This window comes from Salmo salar, chromosome 19, assembly GCF_965601325.2.
Source record: "Salmo salar chromosome 19, fSalSal1, whole genome shotgun sequence".
NCBI lineage: Eukaryota > Metazoa > Chordata > Actinopteri > Salmoniformes > Salmonidae > Salmo > Salmo salar.
The window spans coordinates 7,848,571-7,857,556 of record NC_138309.1 but is presented as its reverse complement, the minus strand read 5'-3'; the positions used below and the strand labels follow the sequence as shown (position 1 = coordinate 7,857,556).

Below are 8,986 nucleotides of genomic sequence, written 5' to 3'. Positions count from 1 at the left end.
AGAGTGCAATATAAAGGTTTATCATTAATAACACACAATTCTATAATGAATACATATTAGAATAATAATACATAGTGACCAATAGTTACTGTACTGTGACTGTTGAGTATTTTATTTACTCAATCAAGTAGTGCCCCAAGGAGGGATTGAACCATGTCTCAAAAGCAGCAGAAAAGGTCAAATAAGGTCACCAAAATTTCCGTTACGGCTATACACGACTGGCCCCCACGCACGACACGGGGATTCTTTAGCTAAATAGCCCAGCACTGTAGCCTACTCCCGACTGTCACGTTGTACACCACCATATTTTCCGTTCCATCCAGAGAGTTTTTCGTTTTTCTTGGAGTAGAAATACCATAATATTAATCAAATTAATTTAGCAACATTTCTTAAAATCAGTCCCATATACTATGTTCTTACAAAAAAAGGTTTTAAATTCTCTAGTAGAGCCACTATTGAAGGCTATCTGGCCTGCTCGCCTCCCTACCTCTGAGGAAGCACAGTTCCCGCTCAGCCCAGTCAAAACTGTTCGCTGCTCTGGCACCCCAATGGTGGAACAAGCTCCCTCACGACGCCAGGACAGCGGAGTCAATCACCACCTTCCGGAGACACCTGAAACTCCACCTCTTTAAGGAATACCTAGGATAGGATAAAGTAATCCTTCTACCCCCCCCCCCCCCCCTTAAAAGCTTTAGATGCACTATTGTAAAGTGGTTGTTCCACTGGATATCATAAGGTGAATCCACCAATTTGTAAGTCGCTCTGGATAAGAGCGTCTGCTAAATGACTTAAATGTAAATGTAAATGTATCAAATTGTCTCAAAGATGCCCTCTGGTGGTCAAACTAGCACTAACTAGCATTAATGGTACCAGTGGTTGGCACTTAAATAACGTGCCATAGAATTCTGCGGCACCGTGCAAGCTGTGCTACAGTACGCTGCACCTTTTAAAGGACAAACCACTGTATATAAGCCAATTTATGACTGTGATCGTTGCCTTTGTTTGATTGTATTGACATTCCCAGAGTTAGTTACATTCGTCTGTTTTTGTCCAGAATATTGAGTAATTGAAACTAAAACAGTGCATCCCGAATGGAGGCAGCAAACAATGTACCAGGCCAGCTGTGATTTTACAATGTGATAGCAATAGGTATTGGTGAATTATATGAATTATGCATTGAACTGCCTCCATCTATTCTGCCAACAATGCCTTAGTGTATGTCCAGGCTGTATCACATCCGGCTGTTATTGGGACTCCAATAGGGCCGCGCACAATTGGCCCAGCGTCCTCTGGGTTTGGCCGGGGTAGGCCATCATTGTAAATAATAATTTTTCCTTTACTGACTTGCCTAGTTAAATAAAGGTTAAATAAAAAATGTAAATACATGTTATGGAACATTGAGTGAAGTAGAACCTATTTTTAAAATCTCTTTTAAAGTTGGTTTTGTAGCATAAACTGGGAATTTGATATTTTTGATATTATGATTGTCTATTTCATATCTGCAAAGCAGTTCCACTTTAAACTTTAGGTCACCAGTTACTTTGTGTGCTAAACGTGAAATGCCTTTTTGTAATGGGAAGTAATAGTTGTAAATTTAAATTGGGAAATGCTTAATGGTTGTGTTTTTGTATTCTTATGATTGGGACCTACTGGCTTATTATGTCTGAGTTCATGGACTGCTTATGCTTTAACATCATGCTGTGTGAATGCTGTCTTTCCACTGGCCCTATGTAGTGGTGCCTGGAGAAGTGGGTATACTCAAATTTTGCCAAAATAATTCCCCCAAAATACTATTCAGCTAAAGATCCTAAAATCTCAAGAAAGTACTAAACTTGTGTTTTTTGTGTAACAGTAATGTTATACTATGCTATTATATTTGGTTCTGTTATGTAGAATACTAATGAATCATTGTGATCTTCCAAGACATTCATTCATCTTTGATCAAACTTGACTAAATGTGCACTATTGCGAGAAGTGGTAGAGTGAAGCTCAAGTGCCTCTGGCAGCACTACACCCCTGCTCCCGCAGCACTGAACAAATAATTTAAGAGCATGTAGCCTATTCGTTTGCCTTGTGCAAAATTTGGTGATGCAGAAACGAGAGACCACGTGTGCCCGTTTTATGAAAATCTGGGACTATTTGGCAAAGGAAATTATTCTTGTTGGTCTCATTGAATGTAAAACAGGAAGGGAGGCTTTTAAAACGGGGTTGAGTGAAGTAGCAGCAAATATGTTGATTGCACAACTAATGAGCATATTTGGCAAAATTACCTTACATCTTTCAGTCTAATATGGTGAAGTGTTTAACAAGTACCAGTACCACATCCTTACTATACACTACATATACAAAAGTATGTGGACACCCCTTTAAATGAGTGGATTCGGCTATTTGAGCCAGGTCGCTGACAGGTGTATAAAATTGAGCACACTGCCATGCAATCTCCATAGACAAACATTGACCATAGAATGGCCTTACAGAAGAGCTCAGTGAATTTAAATGTGGCACTGTCATAGGATGCCTCCTGGGTGAGGATCCAAGGCTCCGATCAGTGTAGCAATGGCTGACGATAGCCAGACCCCCTCTCACCCACAGAAGAGGGAGGGTGGGGAGCTGGGCCAGTTTTGACACTAACACTGTCATAAATTAGGCAGGAGGTGAATCTCCATTTTACTCTTTAGTATTACTAAAGTGAATATTGGAGCAATATTTCTAAGATATGAATGGTCAGTGGGGATCTAAAGAACAATCGTGTCACATTGTTTATTATTTGGTGATGTCATTAAGAATGTTATCAAGAAAATACTGTAACTTGGAAATTGTACTGATTTCTATTTGCCATGTTTATATCTAAATGTTGTGTATATATATATATATTTTATTTTTTCTTCATATAAACTATGCACAGTGACTAGACACGCACCAAATGAGGTCAGAGAACTTGACAGCATGATGGAACTGCCTTTTCAACCAGAATGCTTAAAAGGACTGGCTAATAATTAACATAGCATACCAGAAGACGTGAAACCGTGGTCCACACGTTGAAACACTCAACTTCTGTGCTAGATGAGAAGATAACCTCACCTACGAGACCAGAAAAGTGTGGAGTGATCGCTACATGTTGTAAATGGTTAAAACTTGGAACCTCGACACGAAGTGAAGATAGCCTCACTACCAGACCAGGATACTGCCAGTCTGCAGCTGCGCATGTAAAGTGCTTCAAACTCTGACTAAAGACACCAGGTGGGAAGGAGAAAATCCCATCTCAGACAATCATTAGTGCATCTGAAAATCTGCTTTGAAAACAGCCCATACAAGCCAAAACAACTAAGGACATTGTCAACCCCTTCCCCATAGAAGGATTTATTGGTATCAACAAAGATAGATGACGGACAAAGACATCCACACGTAAATACATGAATTACTTCTTATCCCAAAATGGGCGGTGGTTCGTGTGCAAGGTATATGTTTAATGTGAGGACAGTCCTATAATGTATCCACGATAAGTGTTCTTTTCCTCTCTATCCCCCCCCCATTCATGTTGTAACAAGCCATCATATCTTGTCAGTCCAGTAGGGCCTTTTGTCTCATGTATGTGTATTTTGTGTTATTATTTAGTTAGTAAATAAAGAAAGAAAGAAACCAATTTGTATAGTACTGAATAATCAGCAAAAGCTCGAGTTCTTGCAGATCCAAGAAGGTTACAACTGTTCAGAATGAGAACTGATATGAGGTAATGATTAATAAGTGACTGTTATCCATATATAATTAGTTAATTGTTACATGATTCATTTAACTGGGTAACAATTAAACATAACTTATTTATTCAATCCAATAACTATCAGATTAATGAAAGTCACGTCACGACAGTATGTTACATTGAAAGTGGCTAATATTGCATTGATTCAATCACAATTGCCACACTAAAGGGAAACAGTGATAGTGTTATCAGGGAAAACTAGAACAGTGGTCACCAAACTTTTCTGAGTCAAGATCACTTTGAGTCAAAATGCAAGCCAAGATCTACGTAAGCCTATGCAACATTAACCAGCTGTACTGGAGCAATGAGGTTTGTGCAGTAAGCTATAGGCCCAATACATTATCACCGCATATTGGCTTTGTTTGAATTACCCTACCAATGCATTGTTGTTCGGGCCATGTAAAAAATATATTTTTCAGCATTTGAGGTAGGCTATATGATCACACTGGTAATAGACCCGTTGTGGTATTACTCGTGAAGCACAGCTGAGTGTGCATAGATTTTAAATAATTTTATTTTTATTTTACTGTGCTGATGGTGCCGGCATCTGATGGTCAGTCTCACTATGTCACGATAGTGTTCTAATTCCCTATTTATATGGTCAGGCCACTGTCTCTTACACCAGTCTCTTATTTTTTGTCCCCTGACCAGTATTCATGGATACAGCTCTCAGATGATAAACATATGGTCCTTGCTATTCCGCCTCCTTTGGACATCCCTACCCAGTTGAATTTGACATTTAAAATGGTTAAGGTTAGGTAAGTAATTTGGTTATGTGTACGGTTAGGGTGGGTAAGGGTTAAGGTTAGGGTTATGCTTTAGAGTAGGGATGTCCCAAGGTCCAGCAAATTACATTTGGCCTATGGTGGGCAGTGGCTTGCGAAAGTATTCACTCCTCTTGGCATTTTGTTGCCTTACAACCTGGAATGAAAATAGATTTTTGGGAGGTTTGCATCATTTGATTTACACAACATGCCTACCACTTTGAAGATGCAAAAATGTTTTTGTGAAACAAACAAGAAATAAGACAAAAAAACGGAAAACTTGAGCGTGCATAACTTCACCCCCGTAAAGTGAATACTTTGTTGAGCCACCTTTTTCAGCAATTACAGCTGCATGCATGTCTCTTGGGGTATGTCTGTATAAGCTTGGCGCATCTAGCCACTGGGATTTTTGCCCATTCTTCAAGGCAAAACTGCTCCAGCTCCTTCAAGTTGGATGGGTTCCGCTGGTGTACAGATTCTCAATTGGATTGAGGTCTGGGCTTTGACTACGCCATTTCAAGACATTTAAATGTTTCCCCTTCAACCACTCGAGTGTTGCTTTAGCAGTAGGCTTAGAAGGTGAATTGTCCTGATGGAAGGTGAACCTCCATCCCAGTTTCAAATCTCTGGAAGACTGAAACAGGGTTCCCTCAAGAATTTCCCTGTATTTAGCGCAATCCATCATTCCTTCAATTCTGACCAGTTTCCAAGTCCCTGCCGATGGAAAAACATGCCCACAGCATGATGCTGCCACCATGCTTAACTGTGGGGATGGTTATCTCGGGGTGATGAGAGGTGTTGGGTTTGAGCCAGACATAGCATTTTCCTTGATAGCCAAAAAACTCAATTTTAGTCTCATCTGACCAGAGTACCTTCTTCCATATGTTTGGGGAGTCTCCCACATGGCTTTTGGCGAACACCAAACATGTTTTCTTATTTTTTTCTTTAAGCAATGGCTTTTGTCTGGCCACTCTTCCGTAAAACCCAGCTCTGTGGAGTGTACGGCTTAAAGTGGTCCTATGGACAGATACTTCAATCTCCGCGGTGGAGCTTTGCAGCTCCTTCAGGGTTATCTTGGTCTCTTTGTTGCCTCTCTGATTAATGCCCTCCTTGCATGGTCTGTGAGTTTTGGTGGGTGGCCCTCTCTTGGCAGGTTTGTTGTGGTGCCATATTCTTTCAATGTTTTAATAATGGATTTAATTGTGCTCCATGGGATGTTCAAAGTTTCTGATATTTTTTTATAACCCAACCCTGATCTGTACTTCTCTACAACTTTCAGCCTGACCTGTTTGGAGCGCTCCTTGGTCTTCATGGTGCCGCTTGCTTGGTGGTGCCCCTTGCTTAGTGGCGTTGCAAACTCTGGGGCTATTCAGAACAGGTGTATATACAGTGGGGCAAAAAAGTATTTAGTCAGCCACCAATTGTGCAAGTTCTCCCACTTAAAAAGATGAGAGAGGCCTATAATTTTCATCATAGGTACACTTCAACTATGACAGACAAAATGAGAAAAAAAGAAATCCAGAAAATCACATTGTAGGATTTTTAATGAATTTATTTGCAAATTATGGTGGAAAATAAGTATTTGGTCACCTACAAACAAGCAAGAGGCTCCTCTGTCCTCCACTCGTTACCTGTATTAACCTGTTGGGGATAGGGGGCAGTATTTGTAGGTTTCCCAATATCCATGCAGTACATGAGGACACAGTGCGATGCACAGTGCTTGCTTTGTAAGTAAGCTAGTTGTGAATCTATCTTATGATTAAACATAGACTTATTGAAGGTTATTTTACTGATTTTAAAGATAATGGACTATTTCCCTGTTTTATATTAGGATACATTTTATTAGATTTAAAGAATGGTTCCATATCTCAGTATCTTTAGAGTATCCTGTGTGGCAGATCAAAGTGCCCTATAGTCAGTAGGAGAGCAGCTTCTTGAATGTTTTGGGGAAAACATTCCCCCAGATGAATCTAAATGTAGAGGCCTTTAAGACAGGAGGAGGAGGCTCGTTCCCCTACAAAAAAAGATTGTTGTCAAGACAACGGAGGACAGAGATGGTGTGGTTGAATTGGTGGCTCAACAATTTGTCAAAGGGAGCATGCAGGTGGCCTTGGAGCAGTAAGTCAACTCTGTCATAAATCTGTGAAGTACTTGTCATTACCTTTTTATTCAGTCCAACCCCCTAAATCAATACACATCACTATATTGTCCATAACACTTATTTTAAATATACATACTGTCTCTAAACCATAACAGGTTGAAATATGGTCTCAACTCGAGGCATTGGGGAACCATCCGGACAGCTTCCGAGCACTTTTTGTGGACTCCATAAAGCCTCCCACTGCCAGGGACCTGTGGGACCTGTTTAAAGTAACCTATTCCATACCTGGCGGCAACCGGTGGTGTTTGGAGAGCGACTCCATCTGCCACTGGTTCAACTGGCTGGCTGAGGTGCAAGGTAAAATAGTAAATTGTTCCAGTTTATCGGTAACTGCATATTATTCCATTTTGCGATTTAAATATGTACTTTAATGGTTTTACTGTGTACTCCTCAGATGGAGAATGTCCTCCTCTAACAGTGCCGATGGTGTTGGATTTGCTACTGGGGCAATGGTGGTGCCACCCCTTGGGTTTGAGGACACCCCGACCATCGAATTCCTCCACACAGCGCGAGGGCGTCTCGCTTCGCAGCAGAAGAAAAAGTACCCAGAGGCAAACACGTGCTGTGATACTAAGGCTCCCTCTTCATAGCACCTACAATGCCTTTAGGGAATTCATGACCTCCGGTATTGTGAATTCCCCACATTTCGGTGTTGCATAAAAACATTGATACGATATCTAGTTGCATTAAACTACAGTAGCAATTGAGTGTTTGAAAATGTAACTGCACATCAATATTTAAGCATTTATCTACTTACAACTGTCCACTTAGGAAGCAACACTGATTGACAATAAATTACACATGCTGTTGTGCAAATGGAATAGACAACAGGTGGAAATTATAGGCAATTAGCAAGACACCCCCAATAAAGGAGTGGTTCTGCAGGTGGGGACCACAGACCACTTCTCAGTTCCTATGCTTCCTGGCTGATGTTTTTGTCACTTTTGAATGCTGGCGGTGCTTTCACTCTAGTGGTAGCATGAGACGGAGTCTACAACCCACACAAGTGGCTCAGGTAGTGCAGCTCATCCAGGATGGCACATCAATGCGAGCTGTGGCAAGAAGGTTTGCTGTGTCTGTCAGCGTAGTGTCCAGAGCATGGAGGCGCTACCAGGAGACAGGCCAGTACATCAGGAGACGTGGAGGAGGTCGTAGGAGGGCAACAACCCAGCAGCAGGACCGCTACCTCCGCCTTTGTGCAAGGAGGAGCAGGAGAAGCACTGCCAGAGCCCTGCAAAATGACCTCCAGCAGGCCACAAATGTGCATGTGTCTGCTCAAACGGTCAGAAACAGACTCCATGAGGGTGGTATGAGGGCCCGACGTCCATAGGTGGGGGTTGTGCTTACAGCCCAACACCGTGCAGGACGTTTGGCATTTGCCAGAGAACACCAAGATTGGCAAATTCGCCACTGGAGCCCTGTGCTCTTCACAGATGAAAGCAGGTTCACACTGAGCACATGTGACAGACGTGACAGAGTCTGGAGACGCCGTGGAGAACGTTCTGCTGCCTGCAACATCCTCCAGCATGACCGGTTTGGCGGTGGGTCAGTCATGGTGTGGGGTGGCATTTCTTTGGGGGGCCACACAGCCCTCCATGTGCTCACCAGAGGTAGCCTGACTGCCATTAGGTACCGAGATGAGATCCTCAGACCCCTTGTGAGACCATATGCTGGTGCGGTTGGCCCTGGGTTCCTCCTAATACAAGACAATGCAAGACCTCATGTGGCTGGAGTGTGTCAGCAGTTCCTGCTAGAGGAAAACATTGATGCTATGCCCGTTCCCCAGACCTGAATCCAATTGAGCACATCTGGGACATCATGTCTCGCTCCATCCACCAACGCCACGTTGCGCCACAGACTGTCCAGGAGTTGGCAGATGCTTTAGTCCAGGTCTGGGAGGAGATCCCTCAGGAGACCATCCGCCACCTCAACAGGAGCATGCCCAGGCGTTGTAGGGAGGTCATATAGGCACGTGGAGGCCACACACACTACTGAGCCTCATTTTGACTTGTTTTAAGGACATTACATCAAAGTTGGATCAGCCTGTAGTGTGGTTTTCCACTTTAATTTTGAGTGTGACTCCAAATCCAGACCTCCATGGGTTGATAAATTGGATTTCCATTGATTATTTTTGTGTGATTTGTTGTCAGCACATTCAACTATGTAAAGAAAAAAGTATTTAAGATTATTTCTTTCATTCAGATCTAGGATGTGTTGTTTAAGTGTTCCCTTTATTTTTTTGAGCAGTATACAATAACCATAGGCCGTATATCTTAACAGTACCTGACTTTCTCCAAACATGAC

The 8,986-nt window shown here is 42.2% G+C and overlaps 1 long non-coding RNA gene across 1 annotated transcript; it reads left to right on the top strand.

Annotated features, from left to right (window-relative positions):
• Positions 1 to 659: 659 nt before the first annotated feature.
• Positions 660 to 7,693, top strand: LOC145862291 (uncharacterized). Its single transcript, XR_014381598.1, has 2 exons — positions 660 to 6,979; positions 7,077 to 7,693. It is a non-coding gene; the product is annotated as an uncharacterized LOC145862291 (long non-coding RNA).
• Positions 7,694 to 8,986: the final 1,293 nt, after the last annotated feature.